Source organism: Odocoileus virginianus, chromosome 17 (assembly GCF_023699985.2).
Source record: "Odocoileus virginianus isolate 20LAN1187 ecotype Illinois chromosome 17, Ovbor_1.2, whole genome shotgun sequence".
Classification (NCBI taxonomy): domain Eukaryota; kingdom Metazoa; phylum Chordata; class Mammalia; order Artiodactyla; family Cervidae; genus Odocoileus; species Odocoileus virginianus.
Genome location: NC_069690.1, coordinates 46,487,624 through 46,511,495, shown reverse-complemented (window position 1 = coordinate 46,511,495; position 23,872 = coordinate 46,487,624). Strand labels below are relative to the sequence as shown.

The following is a 23,872-nucleotide window of genomic DNA, read 5'->3' as shown; positions in this document are numbered from 1 at the left end:
AGGGGGCGGGGAAAAGGGCGGGGTTTGTGGGCCGGCAGCAGGGAGCGATTGGCCCGTGGCGCCGTCGATCGCGGGGGAGGAGGCGGAGGCGCGGCGCGGGCTGGGGCCCTGGGAACAGCCTGGGGGGCCCGGGCAACAGCAGTGCTGGGGGCGGGGAGGCGGAGGCGGGGTGGCGCAGGAAGAAGGGAGCAGAAACCGGGTGGGGGCGGGACGCCGGCCGCGAACGCGCGTGGGGGAGGCACTCCGCGAAGTGGCGAGTCAGGGTGGCCGGGTCCTGAGCGCCGCTCCCCCGAAAGCGGTCGGGATCAGGCGTCCGCACTGGGCAAGGGAGGTCCCTGAACGCTTGGCTACTTCCTGGGGAAGGGAGCGGGGGCAAAGGTAAGGACTTCGCGAAGGAGGGTGAGAAGCTGGCGTGCTGTCCCAAGGGTCCAGCCTCTACCGGGCACTTTCGGAGGTAAGTCCAGTGGGTGGCTGCGACCCTTTGGCCGGCTCTTCCGGGGAGGGAGGACCCTGAAACGGGTCTCAGGGGAGGGAGGACCCTGGGGACGACCCTAGAGAGGGGTGAACCCTGGGGGAAGACCCTGGGAGGGGTGCATCCTGAGGAGGGGACCCTTGGGGCTGGGATTCTGGGGAGGGGAGAGCCCTGGGTTGCAGAGAAGGACTCTGCGGAGAGGGGTTTTGGGGGTGTGGATTCTGGAAGGGGTGGAGGAACGACGGGGAGAGGATCCTGTAGTGAGGATTGAGGGGCGCTCAAGAGAAAGAGGACCCTCGTGATGGTGGCAGAAGATCTTCCTTGAGGGGTAGTTTCCTTGGGGAAAGGAGATTCAGGGAAGGGGAGGGGCAGGGAAGAGGGGGATGGGGGGGTGGGAGGTGGGGTGGGGCTAGGGGGGTGGGGAGGGGGAAAACCTAGGGGAGGGTGAACCTTCCTGGATGGAAGAGATGGGATCAGAGATGCCTGAGTTTTGAAAGCAATTCCTGGGAGGTTCTGCTGAGGAGTTGACCAAGTTGGCACAGAGGGTTCCTGGTACAATTCATTTGGAGAAATATTTACATAAATTAGATTAACATAGAGAAATTATTTCCTTTACCTTGTAAAACACCAGATCTAAGTGTTTCTCTTTAATTAAACCTGACACTCTCCACCAGCACCACCAGCATCCCATCCCTGGACAGTCATCCCTTCAAGAGCAGGTGCCCAGGAGACAGAACCCCCAAGATGGCTGGAGGACTCCAGAAGACAGCAAGGGCTGAGACAGGTTTTTTCCATGGGGTCATTAACCAGAATGAACTATGCTCTGCTTCACATGGATTCAAAGAAAATGGAAGGGATATTCAGGAAGCATTTGCCTTCCCTCCTAACCTCAGAGCCTTCATTCACAGAGATTCTTCTTGGTTTAATTTCAACACCAGCCCCAGTTTCTTCCTTTTTATTGCTTGCAGTGTTTTAAGGTAGACTTCAGTGTAGTATGTAATTTCTGGGATTCTTTTGGTTGCAAGTAACAGAAAGCCGGCTCAAACTGGCTCCAACAACGAGGGCGTTGTTGACTCATGTGTCAGAAGTCAGGCCTGTCTTCCTCCCCCAGCTCCCTTTCCTCCAGGCCAGCTAGAGGCAGCTTCCATCCTTCCCACCCCAAGACTGACATCCATTGACCTGTTATGAGGTCACAGGCCAATGAGGAGCCAGGTGGGTATAGAGCAAGAGCTGTTGCTCATCCAAAGGGAGCAGAGTGACCAGGACAAGGACAGTGGTGGGTGGAGGCTGGCCAGTGAAAACAGGGTCTCATTGCTCTGGGAGGGGAACTAGCCTGAGGAGAATTCTCCGGGGCCGTCTGCTCCCATCGGTCATGAGACGGTAGAGGAAGGAGAGGGGCTTTCCAGAAAAGCTTCCGTGGCCCTGAGCCCCACCCTACCCCACCCCACCCCCTAGAAGATCCTAGTCTTGATCACCCTCTTTCTGCCCAACTGGACACTCACATTTGGTAGCAGCTGAGGCAGGAGGGCTAATCACCTCACTTGGGGCCTGCACCCTCCAGCTGACATCTGGGCAGAAGGTGAACAGCTGGGAGGGAAGCCATCATTCAGGAGAGCGTTCACTGAGCACCTGGGGCAAGTGAAAATAAGCACATCCCGCCAAATGGCACTGAGAACGTGGGACCAACGGCAGATGCAGGGCAGGTCTGGAAAGGGGCTTACACCTGGGCCTAGAGAATGGCAGTGAGAGAGTCCGCCCCTTGCTGGGCAGCTCCCCGCCCCCCATCCTCCAACCACCAGTCTACTGGGGTGCGCAGTGCTGCATGCTGACACCTTCAGCTGCAAGGAGGTCTGAGCTGCAGGCCAGGAGCCCACCAGTGACCCCTGAGGCCTTTCTTACTTGGGTGGGAGCTCTTTCAGACGGCAGCAGTGTCTGAGTGGGGCTGAGCAGTACCCAGGGCTAGGGGTGGGCTGGGTGCTGAGGTGGTCCCAGTGCCACTCCTGGGAGTCAGAGGGGCCCGCTTAGGGTCAGGACCACCTCTCTTCAAGACCCGCAAGCCATTGCCATGATGGAGAGGCTCTGCTCATCCCACCAGCCCTGCAAGGACTAGCAGCAGGGCCAGCACCCCAAGCCCCCTGCCCTCACCCAAACCAGGGCATTGTTCTCCCTGCACTATTTGGGGGGCGGGCAGTGGCTTTCTATAGATGAGCAGCTCATCACGAGACACTGGGAAAGCAGATGAGCTAGAGCCTGCCCACTGCTGGTTTCCCTGTCACTTCTGACTGCCCGTCCTCACCTCTGTGGGCCAAGAGATCAGAGAAGTGTGTAGCCATGGCGACCCACAGCACCCCACCTCTGAGCCTGAGGTCCCCCTGTCCCTGGCACCGGTGATGGGGCCTCGCGCACACAGGGTGCCGAGCCAGGGTCAGCGGCAAGAATCTGACCACATGGTGCTGCCAACACTGACCCCGGGTCAGCTGACCCCAGCACGGGTGGCCCAGGAGAAAAAGGCTGGAAGCAGGGAGAATCAAAGTGCATCTCTTCATCAGCTTATTTTTAGTCGCGTTATGTAAGTGGCTTCATCTCAACGTCACGTAGGGAGGGGGGGGTCTCAGATTTAATTACAGGATGACAGCCTCTGCTTTTCAAGCAAGCTGTTCTCCTGGCAAGGCAGGCACAAGGATTTGTGAATTTTTGCTAAACAGAAGGAGCCCTTTCTGAGGTGACCGCAAAACTTTAAGGGCTTTCACCACCATCTCTCTCTCTCTGACCAGCCCAACCGGGTTTCTGCGGAGCTTGGCCTAAGGGGGTGGCAGTCTGTCTCAGATCACAGGGAAATTTCGTGCCTGTCAAGGGAGCTGTTTCTCCACCACCCCCTCCTGGCAGCCTCCCGGTCTCTCTAAGAGAAGGATCCACCCAATCAGAACTCCTCTTCCTTTTCTCCTTCCTGGATTAGAGCACTTGTGATCGGCAACCAGAAAGTTCCAGAGCAGGAGAGAGAGGAGGCACGGACACTGTCGCGTCTTCCCCATCCTCTCTGGCCATCACTGCCTCTTCCCTCCACACCAGGTTCTGTGGGTGACTGGCCGGGGCAGGGCTACCGGGCCGAACTGTCCAAACTGCGTCCAGAGGACTGTTTCCTTGGTCCTCAGCCCACATTCTTCACACTGTTAGCGTTGTCAGCAAGAAGGCGTGGGGGTGCCTGGAGCTGGAAGCTCCAGAGGTAGGTGGTGAGGGAGGCCTGTGTCCTGCCAGCAGGAAGTTCACCTCAGCGGCCTCCAGCACACTGTGGCCTTGTACAGCTGAGGCAGGGCCACGTCGCCTGCCACGGGGTGAAGCCTAGCATCTACCTGGGGCTGCCGCTAAGGGCATGGGCACAGAGTTGGGAAGCCAGTACCCGGGGCTGGGCCAGCAGCCACGTGACGGCCTTGGGATCCTGGGCAGTAGGTTCCAGATGGGCAGGCTACCTGCACAGGGTGTTGGAAGAGCTGAGGTATAGATGGCAGAAGTCTGGCATCGAGAACCATGCCTGGCACATGGCAAGTGGTCAGTGTGTCTTAGATATCATCATCATCAGTGGTCAGACAGGACCTTCCAGAGAGCACCTAAGTGCCCATGGGTGCTGCCCCCTCTAGTGGGTGCTCCAGGAGATACCCAGCCTCGGTGTGGGCTGCGAGGCGATTTCCAGGAAACACGGGTGCTGGGGAGACACTGACGAGCACGCCCAGCCAGGCGAATCAGGCCACATCTTCAGGGTGAGCCACGGGACCAGACGCAGCCTTGACGTGCTGAGAAAGGTGGTACTCCTCCCCAGGCCCGTCATCCCGGGCTTTTCATGAGAAACATCACCAGTCTCAGCAGAGGGACAGTCTGCAGACCTCTGTTCAGCACATTCCTCAAACCAGGCAAGTCTGAGACCCTCAGGGCCAAGAGGAGCCCAGGAAGACGTGATGACCAAGTCACGTGGGATCTGGGTTGGGTGCTGGGGCAGTAAGAAGACACTAGGTGAAAGCTAAGAAAACCTTAATAAAGTCCAGATTCTAGTGAACAACAGTGAGTCCACGGTTGTCTGTTAATTGTAGCAAATGCATCACAGTGACAAGAGATGTTAACAACAAGGCGGGGCAGGGGGGATCTCTTAGGTGTGAGCTATCTTTGCAGTTAACTGTAAATCTAAACAGTCCTAATGTGTAAAGCGGAGAAGGCAATGGCAACCCACTCCAGTACTCTTGCCTGGAAAATCTCATGGATGGAGGAGCCTGGTAGGCTGTAGTCCATGGGGTCGTGAAGAGTCGGACACGACTGAGTGACTTCACTTTCACTTTTCACTTTCATGTATTGGAGAAGAAATGGCAACCCACTCCAGTGTTCTTGCCTGGAGGATCCCAGGGACGGCGGAGCCTGGTGGGCTGCCGTCTGTGGGTCACACAGAGTTGGACACGACTGAAGCGACTTAGCAGCAGCAGCAGCATGTAAAGTTTACTCACAGGGGGCACCCATGGCCTTGGCACAAGACTCCATTTGGCCTGCGGGTCTGAAGGAGGGGCCTGCACCTCAGCCCGGAGTCCGATAGCTGTGGGTTCAGTGGGCAAAGCAGTGGCCCTGTCCCCAGAGTGCCCCGGGTCCACTCTGCCACCTGCAGCACGGGGCCCTGCAAGAGGCTGGCCTGGGGTGGGGCGTGGGCCTGGCTGATAGCCAATCTCCTGCCTCCTCCCTCCTCCCCAGACTTTTACTGAGATTTGCTCTTCCCTCAAAACCCGCTCCCCCTTGACCCGAACGTGGCTGAGAGGCTTTCGTCTCTCGGACCAAAATGTTGGCTGCAGACAGCACAGGCTTCACTCTGCCTCCGGGATGGGTGACATTGCCCTTTCTGCCCTCGGAGGGACCTCTGAGCCGGGCCTTGCCTGGGAGGAGGAGACGCCTGGCTCACAAGGGCCTTCTCCCCTTTCCGAGGAGGTGGTAGAGTGTTTCAGGCGCGGGTGGCCTCCCATGTCCTTCCTAGTTCAGCTTTAACCCTCTTATCGAGGCAGCGTAAAAAGTTCCCAGAGCTTCCTTACTGGCCAGGCCGGGAGGGGTCCTCAGGGGCTTCCACTGAGAGACCCGGGGAGGTGCCGCCCTGTCGTCGTGCTGGGTGGGGAGAGGTTCCCCAGCAACGGGCCCCCTTACATAATCTAGCGCATCGGCGTGACTCCAGGTGCCCGTGGGAGGCAGCGTGGGGGTGAGCGCAGGGGCGAGGACGAGTCTCAGAGTTTCACTCGGTGTTTCTCCCCCTCTTATTACATTTCAGCGTCATCCTGCGTCTGCCAGCTCGGTCACCCACTTGCTCGTTAGAATATATTAACTGACAACGCGGATTTAAATAACTCGGGCAGAGCCCCCAGACCCGGGCCTCCCTCACCAGCCCAGGTGAGGCAGGATGCCAGGGCGAGAGGCTTGCTTGGGCCTCATGTCCAGAGCTGGACAGGGCGGACTGGGAAGGGCAGCCCAAGCTCGGGCTGGGTTGGGTGGGGAGGGAGGAGCTGAAGGCAGGCAGCAGGGGACCCCGCCCCCAGTCTCAGGCATACTCGCCATCTCTGCGAACCCAGCTGTGACAGAATTCTCTGAGCAGGGGGACCGGAAGCTAAGGAAGCCAGCGATGGCTCTCATACAAGCCCCCCTGGTCAAAAGAACACAGTGTTTTAGGTGAGGAGGCCAGAGGTGAGTGACTTGAAGGGCTGAGTGCCCAGCCGGTTGGCTCTTGGTGGTCACTCAACTTCATGGGAAAGATGAGGCAAGAGGCTGGCTTCACCCTCAATATCATTATTTCATTTCCCTCTGAAACGCAGCCTTTGTTTTCTTATCATTCCCCCTCTTAAATGACTTAAACTGCCTTGTAAGTGATCTCAAAGGTAAGTGCGGAGTGGAGGGAGAAAGTCTGTTGTCTGGAACGTGAACCTCGAGGACACTCCGAAAACAAGGCTGGACACGTCCTCGCGAGTTCTACCCGGAGGGAGGGCGGCCCCAGGCCTGCAGTGCCGGCTCCCGGTGCTGCCAGCGAAGCCCAGACGCCGCCTCGCGTGCGCAGATGGCTTCCCTGCCCAGGCGGCTGCTTCTAATTTCAGCTGCTGGAGGCTCCGCGCGCTCTCTCTCTTTTTTTAAATCCCATGTTTATTTAAAGCCAGATTTTAAAATGTTGTCTTCAGCCCTGAAACCTGACTTTTTCTTCTTGCTGCGGATCCTAAAGCCCCACTTAGGGTTCCACAGCTCCTGAAGGGGGAGCTTTGCGGCCGACTTGGGTGGGTCTGTGGGTCAGCCGGTCAGTGAGACAGAGCCCCCCCGCCCCTCGCTGTCCAGCACTGTGGCATTTGGACAATTGGCGGATGTTTTCCTATCAGAGCAGTCTCGTGTGGTGCCGACACAGCCAGAACATGGGGTGCCTCTCGGCCCCCTGGACGTCCTGGGTTCCCAAACGTGAGAAGTGGTGTGCGATCTTGGGAGGGGAGCACGACCTCCATGATGCCAGGTGTTCCCAGGAGATGGGAGTCTGGAACCATCCACCTCGTCTCCCCGTCTAGGCCCTATGGCAGCGGGACCTGTCTGGTCCTGGTGTGTCCCCTGGAGGTGGGAAGGGACCAGATGGGCGATTCCTGCCTGGGGAGGGGTGTGGCGGGCAGCAGCTGCCAGTCAGTAGTTTGTGGGCTCCTCTCCCATCTCTGCTCTCCCTGGCACCCAGGTCTCCCCACTTCTCTTGTACCTGGGAACCAAGGACATCGAGGGGGACTCTCCTTGTTCTGACTATGTAGACACCACACCAGACGGCTCAGATAGGAAAGCACCAGTCCACTGTCTGCAGGTCGGTTTGCACAGTGTGGGACAGCTGATGCAGAACAATGGGAGGCTCTGTCCCACGGGCAAGGTGACCCACCGACCCACCCGAGTGGTGGTAGGCACTTGGGAAATGGGAGGTCCCATCCCTTTTAGTGTAACCACTTCATCTGCTTCTGTGGCTCACTCCAGAATGTCCTAGAGGAACTGTAATGAAACTGGACAGTGAGAGGCCAAAATCAGTCAAGGGGCCAGCCTGAGCTCTGGCGCCCTGCGGGGTGGGGGAGGGAGCAGGTGCTGGCTGGATACCTGTGGGGACTGAGTGTACTGGTCTGATCACAAGCTCCTACAGCAAGAGGTAGGAAGGCTGAGAGCAGAGAGGCTGGGGTCTTTGGAGAACTGTGATGGCCCGAGGCCAGTCTGCAGTGAAAGCCACAGGACTGCCCAGGTGGCTGGCAGGCTGGGGTGGTCCAGTGAAGACTGGTCTGAGTTGACGCTGGCTGCAGGGCCACGGTGGAGCATCCGTTTCTGTCCGGAACCAGGGAGCTGTCTGGATGGCAATCAAAGCTGCTGCGGGGCTGTCACAGCCTCAGGAAGCGTGGAGTATTTTGGAATTTCTTCACTGATAGGTCTGGTCAGAAAGTAATAAGATTTTGAGAAAAATTATTTTAGTGTCAAGCTTGAGACTATTGCTTGCCCTGTCAGGCTCTTTTTCTTTTTTTCTCAAAAATCAGAAGAAACACGTCTTTGTAGAGCTTCAGCTGTTGCCTAGCTGTCCAAACAAAAAGAAGATTCCATCCCTGCGGGAAAAACAGCTTAAATGAATCCAGGTGAACTTTAACCCCCAGTCCAACCAGACATTGGCTCCACGTGACCTTTGCGATGTCGCTCTGTTGCTGGCAGAAACAGGGTCCCTGCGGAGATCTGGCAGCTCAGTCCCTGGAACCTGCTGTTAATTCTCACCTGGATTTTGAGGTTTTCTCTGCAGCCACAGGAGCCGAGTCCTTTGTGCAGCCTCAGGCCTCGGTTTTCAGAGCCCCTGGGCTTGGAGATGTTAGATTTGGTTGTAATTTTCCCTCATTCCTTGGCTTATAGATTTTCCACCAGGAAAACTCCAGAGACCTTGATTCCACCTCAGGTGAAGTCAAAGCCGAGGCTCCCTACCGGGCACAGGCTCCCTGCTGGAAAGCTGTGGGCTTGTGGTGCAGTGGAAAACCGAGGTGGTGCTTTGCAAGCCGTTTCAGGCAGATGGGTCTCATGCGATGTCAGCTGCAGAAGCACGGCCCTGTGGTGTTTGCAGGACAGACTCTGGCTTTCAGCCTCCCAGCCTGACATCTGGAGCCCAGCCTCCCCTGAGTTAGGCAGAGAGGACCGAGGACACGGCCACGCTCGTGGGAGACGTGACCCCAGCATCTTGGATCCTGGTCCGCGGAGGACATGAGGTGCTGGCGGGGCTGGTGGGCAGGGACACCACATCGGGGAGCCTCCGCTGCCACCTGGTGGACAGACGCATGGCGGGCGACAGGACGCTTGGCAGGCGCCGAGAGTGGTGGCCCAGCCAGCCAGGTGGATGGGCTGCCGGGGCGGAGGCGTGGTGACAAGGGTGGGGCCGCCCAGGTTGGGGCGACGGGCTCCTGCGTGCCGCCGAGTCTGGGTAGTCAGCAGGCGGCCCTCAGGGCACTGGCTCCGTGGGACCTGAACTCGCTGAGATGCATTCTCAGGAGGAGAGGAGTGCTAGCCTACCAGGACCCAGCAGCGAAGAAAAGACGGTGCCTGGGAGAGGCCACCTGGAACCTGCAGAGGGAACGTGGGGACTGCAGACTGCCTGGCCACTTTCACTCTGTGAGAACACTGCTCACTGTGATGTTTATTTTCAAAGGGCCCCTATGACATCCTTTTTGAGAAAACGGAGATAAAATTTACAGAGCATAAAATCAGCCATTTTAAAGTATACAATCCTGTCCACTTTAGTGGTGTTGAGTGCTGTCACACTAACAGCACCCACTAACTCTAGTCCTGAAGCACTTTGATCACCCCGAGGGGGACCCCGTGCGCATTAACCATCAGGTCCCGCTGCTCCCTCCCCCGGCCCCGCCCTGTCTCTGTGGTCACCTCACATCAGTGGAATCATGTGACGTGTGACCTTTGGTGCCTGGCATCCTTCACTGAGTGTCTGAGGAGCATCTGTGTTATCACGCGGCCCCTGCTTCACTCCTCACGGCTCAGGAACATTCCGACGTGGGGAGGACATTTTGTACACCCAGTCATTGGTGGGCGACAGAAGGTTGTTACCACCTTTGGGTGGCCATGGGGAGTGCGGCCATGAACAGTCATGGACAAGTTTTGGTTTGAACACCTGTTTTAAGTTTACTTTAGGAGTGGAGTTGCTGGGTCACAAGGTAGTTTTACGTTCAGTTTTCTGAGGAACCACCAAGCTGTTTTCCTAGTGGCTGCATCATTTTGTGCTCTCATCAGCAGTGCACAAGGATTCCACTTCCTCCACATCCTCACCAACCATTGTTATTTTATATATTTTTTTAAATTCTAGCCCCATCTTATTGGGTGCAATGTGGTACTCATTGTGGTTTTGATTTGAATTTCCCCAATCCCTAAGTGACTGTCTTTTCATGTGAGTGACATCCTTTTTATTTTGTACTTATTTATTTTTTATATTCTTTTTAAAAATTTTGTATATTCTTGTAAAAAAAACTTCATTGGAGTTAGTGGCTTTACAATGTTGTGTTACTTTCTTTGTTGTTGTTGTTTAGTTGCTCAGTTATGTCCGACTCTTCTGTAACCTCCATGGACTGCAGCCTGACAGGCTCCTCTGTCCATGGGATTTCCCAGGTAAGAATCCTGGAGTGGGTAGCCAGCTTGTCCAGGGGCTCTTTCCGACCCAGGGATGGGACCCGTGTCTCCTGCATTGCAGGCGGATTCTTTACCACTGAGCCACCTGGTAACTTCTGTACAGCAAAGTGAATCAGTTGTATGCACACATATACCCACTCTTTTTAGATTTCCTTCCCATTGAGGTCACCACAGATCGCTGAATAGAGTTCCCTGTGATAAACAGGAGGTTCTCATAAGTTATCTAGATTATATAACGTAGTAAAGTAGTATATATATTGGCATCCTTTTTAAAAGGAACCAGGCTTCTGAAGAATTTCAGCAGCTTTACCTCAGAACTCCGTCAGGGGAGTGAGCCTGGGAGGGGCTCCCTGGTCCCCCTGGTCAGCTGTGTCTTCCACCCGGGCCGAGTTCCAGAAGCTGTAAGGCCCACAAAACTACTTCTATGAGTTGAGTAATTCCTGCGTGCCTTTAAGATGAAACGCGTGGTATGAAGAGGGTAGAGTATGGGCTGAGTGGACCTGTATCAGAGAGGTCTGTGAGAAGGCCCTACGGCCCCCACCCTTGGCCATGTGGAGTGAGTGGAAGTCCTGGCCGGCTGCCTGCAGACGCCTTGGGTGGGAGCCCAGACCGTCCACGATCCTGGCAGGACTGTGATGCCAGGTGGTGGCCCAGGGCCAGGGAGTCAGGCTCAGCAACCTGCCAAGGCCTCTGACCACCAGCCCACAGGACGGGAGGGGCGGGACTGGGCATTCATCAGCCTCATCACGCTGGGGCATGGGCCGGGAGGGGCTTTCCCAAGGCCACGCAGCTGGGCAGGAGGAGTCAGAGCTGCCCTACCTGGGGCACAGGCAGCCACACCTGCAGGTCCTGGTGGGCAAGAGCCTCAGCGACTTCAGCAGAAATGGGCTTTGCTGAAAGGAGATCAGGGAGATTACTGGTTGAAACCCTGGAGAGCCATGTGAGCCAGGCCTGGCCTGAGGACCACCTGCCCATCAAACAGGCCCAGCTGGCCCAGCGACCCTGACCCTGGGCTGCTGCTATCGCTGCCCTCTGCTCGCCACACCCCCATGCCAGGCACCACGGCTCTCCCTGTCTCTCCAGGCCCCTCCCATCCTCTGGCGGCCCCAAAGCCCCCATACTGTGGGGCCCCCAGCTTGGGAAGGGGATCTGACACCTGCTGTGCCAATAACTGACTCCTGAAACCCTCCCTCCTCTGCCTCTGGCCCTGCACCCTACAGAGCTCCCAAGATCACACTTGAGGACATGCATATCGGACTCAGGCAAATGTTTTTAATTCTGGAGACCCCTAGAGGTCCTGACCTCCCTCAATAAGCCCCAGTCTTCCTTGAGTTGTTCATCAAAGGGAGCCTGAGCCTGAAGGTTTCCTGTGAAGGGCTGGCAGTATCGACAGGCCTAAGAATCAAATTAATTTCTCAAGGGACTTCCCTGGTGGTCCAGTGGTTAAGAATCCATCGTGCAAAAGAAGTAAAAGGAATCCAGATAGGAAAAGAAGAACTGAAACTCTCGCTGTTTGCAGATGACATGATCCTCTACATAGAAAACCCTAAAGACTCTACCAGAAAATTACTAGAGCTAATCAACGAATACAGTCAAGTTGCAGGATATAAAATTAACACACAGAAATCTCTTGCATTCCTATACACTAACAATGAGAAAACAGAAAGAGAAATTAAGGAAACAATACCATTCACCATTGCAACAAAAAGAATAAAATACTTAGGAGTATATCTACCTAAAGAAACAAAAGACCTATACATAGATAACTATAAAACACTATGAAAGAAATCAAAGAGGACACAAGCAGATGGAGAAATATACCATGTTCATGGATTGGAAGAATCAATATTGTCAAAATGGCTATACTACCCAAAGTAATCTATAGATTCAATGCAATCCCTATCAAACTACCAACAGTATTTTTCACAGAACTAGAACAAATAATTTCACAATTTGTATGGAAATACAAAAAACCTCGAATAGCCAAAGTAATCCTGAGAAAGAAGAATGGAACTGGAAGAATCAATCTGCCTGACTTCAGACTCTACTACAAAGCCACAGTCATCAAGACAGTATGGTACTGGCACAAAGACAGAAATATAGATCAATGGAACAGAATAGAAAGCCCAGAGATAAGTCCACGAACCTATGGTCACCTTATCTTCGACAAAGGAGGCAAGGATATACAATGGAAAAAAGATAACCTCTTTAACAAGTGGTGCTGGGAAAACTGGTCAACCACCTGTAAAAGAATGAAACTAGAACACTTTCTAACACCATACACAAAAATAAACTCAAAATGGATTAAAGATCTAAATGTAAGACCAGAAACTATAAGACTCCTAGAGGAGAACATAGGCAAAACACTCTCCGACATAAATCACAGCAGGATCCTCTATGACCCACATCCCAGAATTTCAGAAATAAAAGCAAAAATAAACAAATGGGACCTAATGAAACTTAAAAGCTTTTGCACAACAAAGGAAACTATAAGCAAGGTGAAAAGACAGCCCTCAGATTGGGAGAAAATAATAGCAAATGAAGCAACAGACAAAGGATTAATCTCAAAAATATACAAGCAACTCCTCCAGCTCAACTCCAGAAAAATAAATGACCCAATCAAAAAATGGGCCAAAGAACTCAACAGACATTTCTCCAAGGAAGACATACAGATGGCTAACAAACACATGAAAAGATGCTCAACATCACTCATTATCAGAGAAATGCAAATCAAAACCACAATGAGGTACCATTACACGCCAGTCAGGATGGCTGCTATCCAAAAGTCTACAAGCAATAAATGCTGGAGAGGGTGTGGAGAAAAGGGAACCCTCTTACACTGTTGGTGGGAATGCAAATTAGTACAGCCACTATGGAAAACAGTGTGGAGATTTCTTAAAAAGCTGGAAATAGAACTGCCATATGACCCAGCAATCCCACTTCTGGGCATACACACCAAGGAAACCAGATCTGAAAGAGCCACATGCACCCCAATGTTCATCGCAGCACTGTTTATAATAGCCAGGACATGGAAGCAACCCAGATGCCCATCAGCAGACGAATGGATGAGGAAGCTGTGGTACATATACACCATGGAATACTACTCAGCCATTAAAAAGAATTCATTTGAATCAGTTCTAATGAGATGGATGAAACTGGAGCCCATTATACAGAGCAAAGTAAGCCAGAAAGATAAAGACCATTACAGTATACTAACACATATATATGGACTTTAGAAAGATGGTAACGATAACCCTATATGCAAAACAGAAAAAGAGACTCAGATGTATGGAACAGACTTGTGGACTCTGGGAGAAGGAGAGGGTGGGATGTTTCAGGAGAACAGCATTGAAACATGTATATTATCTAGGGTGAAACGGATAACCAGCTCAGGTTGGGTACATGAGACAAGTGCTCGGGCCTGGTGCACTGGGAAGACCCAGAGGGATCGGGTGGAGAGGGAGGTGGGAGGGGGGACTGGGATGGGGAATACATGTAAATCCATGGCTAATTCATATCAATGTATAACAAAAACTACTGTAATGATGTAAAGTAATTAGCCTCCAACTAATAAAAATTAAAAAAAAAAGAAAATAAAAAAAAAAAAAAAAAAAAAAAAAAGAATCCATCGTGCAATGCCGGGGACTCGGGTTCGATCCCTGGCTGGGGAACTGAGATCCCACATGCCAAGGAGAAACGAAGACCGAGGCACAACTATTGAGTGCGCCACAGCTAGTGAGTCTGCGTGCTGCAATGAGGAGCCTGAGTGGCGCGACTAGGATCCAATGCAGCCAAAGACATAAGTATTAAAAAATTAATTTCTCAAAACAAGCACAAGGAACAGTCGCAGACTGAGGCACCCGAGGGTCCCAGAATGGCAGGAACCGATCGGGACTGTTATTCACTCTACGTGCTGCACCAGATACCTCTCCATAGCTCATGCGGTCAATTTGATTCCGACCCTCATTTGCTGGTGAGGGAACTGTGGCCCTGGGAAGGAATTTCCCTGGAGAGGGGGCTGACTGAGACGCCAGGCGGGGAGTCAAGAGGTTGCCTCCTGCTCCCCTGGAGCCCCAGAGGGAGCCTGGCACAGGGCCCCTGCCTGCAGGCCCACCCCTCAATCATCCTGGCTCCTGGTGCAACTCAGTTTTTCACTTTAAACCCAGACAGCTCCCCAGTTCGTATCTCGTGCCCAGAACTCTCTCGTGGGCTCCAGCTCTGATCACCTACCCAGTATCCCCCCCTCCAGGCCTCCTTTGTGGACCTATGGTCCCGTCCCACCATGGCTTCTCAGCCTTGAGTGACAGTCTCTTGCTTTACTGCCCCCGACCCATCCCCAAGACCCTCAACTTTGTGCTCCTAATTTTCCAATCCAGTTCTCCACACCCACCCCTCCACCCTAGACCCTGGCACTGGTTACCCCCTGATCCCTGCATTCCTCCAGTCTATACGAACTGGTCCCTACACTGCAGCCCCGAGAGGCTGACCATGTCCCTGTGGTGTTGTGGTGCCAGCCCACAGCATCCTCATCCCTGGGGACGAGGATGAGACCCTCGAGCAGCCCCTGAGCTCCCACCTCACGGCCCCCTCCCCCCAGGGTCGTGAGGATGACTTTGGACGCCTGTGTGGTCCTTAGCCCTTGGCCTCCTCACACTCGGCTGCTCACCGGCTCCCCCAGAAAGCAGGCACACAGGAGAGGGGGCAGGGAAGGGGGCCTATGACCTGGGTAGGATGGCTCAGTCCCCGTGGGCACCCTTCGCAGGTAGTTACCATTAACTAACTTGGTACACTAACTAACTTGGTACACTTCTGGTGCCAAGCACAGCTTCACTTATTAGCTGAAACATTGAGATGCAGCCTAAATTGTCCAGGATGAAGTGTGAACTGCTCACATCTGCCTGGACAGGGAAGTGTGGAGTTTGCAGACTCTTAAACGTTGGTTTATATAGACTCCGATTCTCCATCTTTTAATCTACTTTCTCCATCGTTTCCTCTATTTAGAAAAATGTCCTGTCTCCAGATCTATCAGAGTTCTTGTCTGCTAAACCAGTGCTCAGAGAACCTGTGGACTTGCTGCCACTGACGGGTTTTTTCCTCTTGGCTTTCGGTCACCTGGTCCTTTGAATTAGTGCTGGTGTCATGTGCTAAAGAAGATGGGAGGAACTTCCCTGGTGGTCTGGTGGTTAAGAATCTATCTTGCAATGCAGGGGCCATGGGTTTGATCCCTGGTTGGAGAACTAAGATCCCACATGCCGCAGAGCAACTAAGCCCATGCGCCGGCACGCCACTACTGAGCCCGAGCACCACAACTAGAGTCGGTGCCTCCCAATGGAAGATCTGGCATGATGCAATGAAGACCCCGCGTGCTGCAAACTAAGACCCAATGTGGCCAGATATTAATAAATAAATATTTAAAGCAGTGGGAACAACAGATCGGGGGTCATCTGACTACAGCCCAGTGGCCAGATATCTGTGAAGTTTCATTGCCATGTCCACAGTCACGTCCATTTGTTTACACAGCATCGACATGGAGACAGCAGAGTTCAGTAAGTCAGAGATCATACCTCCTGAGACATTTACTATCTGGCTCTTTAAGGAAAAGTCTGGCAACCCCTCCTCTAGACAATGTTGTGCTCCAGCACAACAAAAGGACTGGAGACAACCTCCCAGAGGTTCCCACATTAGCTCTTTAATTAGCATCCTCACACATTCCTGAATCTGTCAGTCTTAAAGGGAAGATCAGCCCTCAAGTCTCCATTCTTTTCATGATTAGACACCCCTTAAATCTTAAATTCTGTCACTAAACCCAGCATGAGGCAACGCTTGGCAAGCAGCGTGTGCAGATGGTCAGCTATCATTCCATGGTCCTGCCCCTCTGTGGAATCTTAAACCCGCTTGTTTCCATTGCTTCTGCAGTTCTCTGACATGTTTAAAGAGATGATTTATATATTTTGTCTAGCTTCTCTAGTTCTTAGTGGGAGCACTGATCTACCACACACTACTTCTTCCTGCTTGGGAAGTCTGTTTCCCATGTTTAAATGTCAATTTCCAGCTGTTTGTTGCTAGTAAATGGAAATACGTATTGAATTTTGCACACTGACATGGTATTCTGTGACCCTGCTAAACATACTGATTAGTTCTAGTGGATTTCTTATAGATTCCTTTGGGATTCTGCATTTTATTTATTTTCCTTTTTTATTACATGGACTAGGACTTCCAATGTGATGTTGAACAGAAGTGGTTAGATTAGTTATCTTTGCCTTGTTCTCAGTCATATGGGGGAAAGCATGCAGTCTTTTTGCCATGAAGTGTGACGTTAGCCACAGAGTTTTTTTTTTTTAAGGGTTCTGTGCTTTTGCAAGGCTAGGCCTTTATTTTTTTTTTTTTTTCATTTATTTTTATTAGTTGGAGGCTAATTACTTTACAATATTGTAGTGGGTTTTGTCATATATTGACATGAATTAGCCATGGATTTACATGTATTCCCCATCCCGATCTCCCCTCCCACCTCCCTCTCCACCCGATTCCTCTGGGTCTTCCCAGTGCACCAGGCCCGAGCACTTGTCTCATGCATCCAACCTGGGCTGGTGATCTGTTTCACCCTAGATAATATACATGTTTCGATGCTGTTCTCTTGAAACATCCCACCCTTGCCTTCTCCCACAGAGTCCACAAGTCTGTTCTGTACATCACCACAGAGTTCTTGTAAATGACTATTTTAAAGTTTAAGAAGTTCCCTTTTATTCCTAGTTTGCTAAGAGTTTTTAAAATTCTTTTCTTGCATCTACTGAGATATCATAAGCTTTTTCTTCTCTAGTTTACTGATATGCTGAAATATACTGATTAATATTTAAAGGTCGAGCTAAACTTTTATTTCTAAGATAAAACCCCATGTGATTTATCCTGTAAAAAAAAAAACAACAGGCTATTCTAAGTCAAAGGCCCCTCTTTACATACTGCTTGGTTTGATTTGCTAATATTTTATTGAGGATTTTATATGTATGTTCATAAGGGATGGACGATTCCCTGGAGGAAGGCATGGCAACCCACTCCAGTATTCTCACCTGGAGAATCCCCATGGACAGAGGAGCCTGGCAGGCTATAGTCCATGGGGTTGCAAAGAGTCGGTCGGACATGACTGACCAATAAGCACAGTTTAGTTTCTTTAATTATATGACTATTCATTTTATCTATGTATTCTTGAGTAAGCTTTGGTAACTTGTGTCTTTCAACGAATTTTCCCATTTCAACTAAACTGTTGGATTGATGGGCACAAAACTGTAGTAATTCCTTAATATCCTTTTTTTTTTTTTTGGCCATGCTATGTGGCTTGTGGAGTCTTAGCTCCTCTACCAGGGATGGAACCCAGGCCCTCAGCAGGAAAAGTGTGGAGTTCTGACCGCTGAACCACCAGGAGATTCTTGCCTTAAAAATATCCTCTTAATGTATATAGGATTTGTAGTGATGTTCCCTCTTTCATTCCTGATATTGTAATTTGTATCTTCTCTTTTTTCCTCATCAGTCTAGCTCAAGGTTTATCAAGTTTACTGAACTTTTCAAATAATCAGTTTTTGCTTTATTTTTTCTTTAGTGTTTCTCTGTTGTCATTTTCTTTGATTTCTGCTATTATTTCATTTATTCTGATTATTTTGGATTTAATTTGCTATTTTTCTAATTAAGGTGAAAGTTTAGATGATTGGAGACTTAAAAAAAATAAACACGATCCATAAATGCTGATTTGCTGTGTTTTCATGTTCTGTAGTTCAAAATACTTTCTAATTTCCCTTGTGATTTCCTTTTATTCATGATTTAATATTTGTGGATTTTCCAGATCTCTTTGTTACTGACTTCTAGAGTAGTCCCACTATAGTCGAGAACATACTTTGATTTCAATTGTTTGAGATTTGTTAAAGTCCCAGAACATGGTATTTTGGCAAATGTTCCACACGTGCTTAAATAGAATATGTGCTCTGTTGCTGTTGGGTGCAACATTCTATAAACATGAGTTAAGCTGACTGATAAAACTGCTCAGGTTGACTGCACCCTTAATGATTTTCTGCTGCCTCTCACTTACTGAAGGAGGGGTGTCTAATCTTTAAGAGAACATCTGTCCTTTAGTTCTGTCAGTTTTTACTTTCTGTATGTTGAAGTTCTATTGTTAGGCAAACATACAGTTAGGATTATTATGCCTTCTTTTATTATTAGGTAATTACCTCTAGTGATACTAATGTAACCACTCTAGATTTTCTTTGAATAGTGTTTCCAAAGTATGCTTTCCCCATTTCTCTACATTTAACTTATCTGTCTCCATATTTAAAGTGAGTTTCTTGCAGATAGCAAATAGTATTATTTTTTTTTAATTTCCAATTTGACCATCCTGCTTTTAGTTGGTGTGTTTAGTTCACTTACATTTAATGTAATTAAAGTAGCTGAATTTTGGTCTACCATTTTATTGCTTTCTGTTCATTTCCTTTGGTCCACATTCCTGATGCCTTCTCGATTATTTGAGAATCTTTTTAGTATTCCAGTTTATTTAGCCTAGTGACCTTTATTAAGGCCGTATCTCTATTTTTTAATGATCACACTAAGGATTTTTATATACATGCCTATACTTTCAGTCTATTTAGTTAGTGTTGTACCATTTCAACTAAAATGTGGAGGCCTTACCCCCAAGTAAGTTCCTCTATCTTCCCCCTTTGTGTTATAGTTGCTGCACCAATTACATTTACATACGTTGAAAATACCACCAAGCAACATTATAATTTTTGCTTTCAAGAGTCATACATATTTTTTAAAACTTAAAGGGAAAAACTGCCTTGTTTATTTACCCACGTGATTACCATTTCTGTTGTTCTCTCTTCATTTTCCATCTGGTGTCATTTTCCAGCAACCTGAAAATTCAGTATTATAACCTGCATAGTAAATTCTCTTAGTTTGCCTTCTTTTAAGAATGTCTTTATTTTCCCTTCATTCTTGAAGCATATTTTTGCCAGATGTTGAGCTCCTGTTGACATTTCTATTCTTTGATACTCTAAAGACACTGTTTCATCATTTTCTAGCCTCTGTGGTTTCTGATTAGAAATCTGTAGTCCTTCACCTTGTTGTTACTCTGCATGTAATTTTTTTTTTAATGTTTCATTTTTATCTAGCAGCTTTCAAGATTTTTTCTTTTGTTTGATTTTTAGTAGTTTAATTATAATGTGACTTGGCCTGTTTTTCTTTGAATTTATCCTGTTTGGGGATTACCACGCTTTTTGAATTTGTAAACTGATGTCCTTCAACAATGTGGGAAATTTTCCTCCATTATTTCTTCAAATGTTTTTTTCTGCAGTAATCTCTTTCTCTGCTCGTTCTGGGATTTTGAAAACACATGTTAGATGTTAGTCCTTTTGATATTGTCCCCAAAGTTCCTGAGGTTCTCCCCATCACACACATACCCACCCTAATCTTTTCTTTCTCTGTTCTCCAAATTGGATGATTTCTGTTGCTCTGTCTTCAAGTTCACAGAGTCGTTCCTTAGTCATCTGCTTTCTGCTGTTGAGCCTGTTTATACTTTCTCAGATATCTGTCATTTTTTTCAGTTTTAAAGTTTTCAATTTGTTCACTGATATAGTTTCTGCTTTTTAGCTGAGACATTCTATCTTCCCATCTTCATGGTATGTCTGACCCTACCTTGTGTGATCAGTCACAATAACCACTTCAAGATTTCTGTCTGATAATTCCACCACCCGGATCACCTCAGAGCTGACCTCTATTGATTGTCTCTCTCCTAGCATAATTTGGGGTTGTGAACTGGATATTTTGACTGTTATGTTGTGTAGACTCTGGGTCTGTTACAATCCTCTGGAGAATTTTGCCCTGACTCAGGAGCCCATCAGCCTGATGAGTCCAGCCCACAAGCCCCACTCGCCTTCAGCGGCCAGTGGTTGCACTCCAAGTTCAGTTATCAAAAGCTCTCTGTGCTGCTCTGGGTCTTTCCCGTGCACGTGTCACCTGGAGGTGAGCCCACGACCTGCACTGGTTTATCCAGAGCCCGGGTCAATTCTCCAACTCTCTCCTCTCCAGGACCCCTACACTTTCTAGAACTCTGCTCCTCTGTCAAGAGTTCCTCTTGCCAGAAAGACAGAGTTCTACCAGAGTTTTGGTTTGGTGTTGCTGTGTGGTTCTGCAACTGAGGCCACCCAAGGCAAAAAGAAAAGGGAAAGTAAAATGGGAACACCCTCCCTACACAGGTCACAGCAGCAAGTCTGAACTTGCCTTCACAATCCACCTGCTTTGGTTCACTTTGCAGAGGCCTTAGGGAGCTGCCTTTTTTTTTTTTTTTTAAAACTTGAGTTTTCAGTTGTGATAGTGACGGAGAAGGGCTAAAGTGGGCTTACGCTACCGTAACAGAGCTGGTCCCTCCATATGTTACTTTAAAACAGCAGAAAAATAATCTGGAGATGATGCAGTTAATCCAAAACAATTGATTTGTAAACATTTCTACTATGCTTAAGGATTCAGCTTTACCTATTAGTCAGAGACTCACTACGTCCAAGCTCCCCTGCCGGCTGTGTGCCACACAACCAGATTTAAAGTGTGTTCGTGGGCATAGAGGGAACACACCTCAACATAATAAAGGCCAAATATGACAAACCAACAGCTAACATCATATCAACAGTGCAAAGCTGAAAGCATTTCCTCTAAGATCGTGAACAAGACAAGGATACCCACTCTCACTACATTTATTCAACACAGTATTGGAAGTCCTAGTCACAACAATCAGAGAAGAAAAAGAAATAAAAGGAATCAAAATTGGAAAGGAAGACGTAAAACTGTCCCTGTTTACAGATGACATGATACTGTACGCAGAAAACTCTAAAGATGCCACCAGGAAACTACTAGAGTTCATCAACGAATTACATAGTTGCAGGATACAAAGTTAATATACAGAAATCTGTGCACTTATGTATACTACCAACAAAATATCAGAAAGGGAAATTAAGGAAACAATCTCATTGCCATCGCATCAAAAAGAATAAAATACCGAGGAATAAACCTACCTAAGGAGGCTGAGAGACCTGTACTGTGAAAACTCTAAGATGCTGATGAAAGAAATTGAAGACAACACCAACAGATGGAAACACATATCATGTTCTTGAATTGGAACAGTGCATAGCGGCACTATTTACAAAAACCAAGACATGGAAGCAACCTAAGTGTTCATTGGCAGATAAATGGATAAAGAAAATGTGGTGTGTGTGTGTGTGTGTGTGTGTGTGTGTGTATAAAATGGAATATTACTCAGCTATAGAAAAAGAATACTGCAGTTTGCAGCAACATGGATGAACTTAGGGATTTTATATAAATATATATTATATATATATATATATAAAAGTATACACACACACACACACAAAATGGAATATTACCCAGCTATAAAAAAATGAAATACTGCCATTTGCAGCAACATGGATGGACCTAGAGACTATCATACTCAGTGAAGTAAGTCAGACAAAGTCAGTCAAATGATGTCACTTATATCTGGAACGTAAAAAATAATACAAATGAATTTCTTTACCAAAGAGAAACAAGACTTGTTGGTAGAAAACAAACTTATGGTTACTGAAGAGGAAGTGGCATGCTGAGATAAGTTAGGAGCTTGCGATTAACATATACACACTACTATATATAAAACGAGAGAAGACAATGACAATCCACTCCAGTATTCTTGCCTGGGAAATCCCATAGACAGAAGAGCCTGGGGGGCTATAGTCTATAGGGTCACAAAAGAGTCAGACACAACTGAGCAACTGAACAACAACAAATATAAAATAGATAAGAACAAGGTCCTACTGTATAGCACAGGGAACTCTACTCAATACCTTGTAATAATATATAATGTAAAAGACTCTGAAAGAGAATACATATATACACATATATTGAAATGACTTTGCTATACACCTGAAACCAAACCAACACAATATTGTAAATCAACTACACTTCAATTTAAAAAAAGCGTTTGCTATCCCTCACTTCCCTTCACGCCAGTACACTGAGGGCAGGTGGAGCAACAGGTGCAGGATGAGCCACAGGTTCCCACGTCCCCATGTCTGTTGAGCTGGTGGTACAGCCGTGTGTGATGCACTTCAGTGGGTCAGATGGATGGTCCATGGAGAACAGGACTTTCCTCCAGGACATCACCCTTGGAATTAGGCAGTGGCCACTTGCCCTTGTTCAGACCAATGTGTTCTCTACACCATCTACAGCTAAACGTGTGTTAAACGCTACTGATTTGGAACTTACGGAGAGAAAATGAGATGAGTATGTTATATAATTTATTTTAAAAAATGTTTCCTAAGAAGTGAAGTAAGGGTAAACTACAGTACTAAGGTGACACTGTACTTAGAAACATTGTTTTTAAACATGGCTTGGTGGCTCAGGTGGTAAAGAATCTGTGGGAGACCTGGGTTTGATCCCTGGGTCAGGAAGACCCCCTGAACGGAATGGCAACTCAGCCCAGTATTCTTGCTTGGAGAACTCCATGGACAGAGGAGCCTGGCAGGCTACAGTCTGTAGAGTTGCAAAGAGTCAGACATGACTGAGCGACTAACACTTTAAACACATAAGGACGACAATATATAAAGAAAGACGTATGGAGACCCTCCCCCAGCCTGCAGATGTCACCAGGAAGGACACATTCCTCATGAGGAATCCTGCAGACAGCCGCAATCTGCCTGTGGAATCAGTGAGCACTTGGGAAATGCCGATCACCATGACTCTAGCCCAGCTATGGTGATGCCTATTACATGAGCAGGTCGGCACTCAGGAGGCTGGGACATCACAGCAAACGCATCAGACCTGTCTCTACCCTTCTCCGGGGCACTTTGCTTAAGCAGAACACTCAGAATCTCGTCTTTTCTTGCTGACTCGGGCGGCACGGCAAACAAGCTGGGGAGGGGACGGCGGCAGCCCACTAAGATACCCTGCTGGTGAAACCTAAGGGTCCATCGAGGATTTAGCAGCTGCACCCACAGTTCCCCTGCAGAGTTCGCAGGCAAAGTCCCCAGATCTTCAAATGCCTCACCGCCCCACAAGGTTTTAGCCTATAAACCCACACACTGGCCTTCATGGGACTTCACGTGCCCTTTGTTAACACACTGTCAGGGGGCTTTGGTTACCACCGGAGCCGTCGTTGCGAGTGTTGCTCACTCTCCTGCTGCCCCTCCCAGCGTGGAGTCACAGCACAGGAGATCTCTTCCCTCTGCTGTTGTGGAGGCAGCACTCACTGCCCGCCTGGCGGCAAACCCACTCGCAGTGATGCCGTCATCAAGCTCCCATTTCGTGACGGAGTCCACAGAGACATCATGGAGACGGACGAGTACAGTGAAGGCCAGGTAGGGCAGGTGTGGCCTGGCCTGTCAGCCCCACGACCCTGCCTGGCTCAAAAAAAAAAAAAAAAAAAAAAAGAGATGATGAAAAGAGAAAGGTAGGAAAGAACCATCAGGAAAGGAAAAAGAAATGGGCTGGATTTTGTTCCAAAATTTTGTAAGGATTTTGTTCTTCCTGTTTTTTTGGGGGGATGGAAGTGGAATAGAAACACATAAAATGAAGACATCCATTTCTCTTCAACACTGTCCTGGAGGTCTCAGCCAGGAAAATTAAGGCAAGAAAGTGAACTAAAAGGCATCCAGGTTCGGAAGAAGTAAAAGTATCTCTATTTGTCATGACATGATCTTGCATATTCAA

General features: G+C 49.0%; 2 long non-coding RNA genes across 2 annotated transcripts; both read left to right on the top strand.

The window, feature by feature from the left end:
• The first annotated feature begins 233 nt into the window (after positions 1-233).
• Positions 234-4,523, top strand: LOC139039153 (uncharacterized). Its single transcript, XR_011492392.1, has 2 exons — positions 234-454; positions 1,147-4,523. It is a non-coding gene; the product is annotated as an uncharacterized lncRNA (long non-coding RNA).
• A 163-nt stretch (positions 4,524-4,686) lies between these two features.
• Positions 4,687-11,918, top strand: LOC139039154 (uncharacterized). The gene is made up of 2 exons (XR_011492393.1): positions 4,687-5,878; positions 8,372-11,918. It is a non-coding gene; the product is annotated as an uncharacterized lncRNA (long non-coding RNA).
• Positions 11,919-23,872: the final 11,954 nt, after the last annotated feature.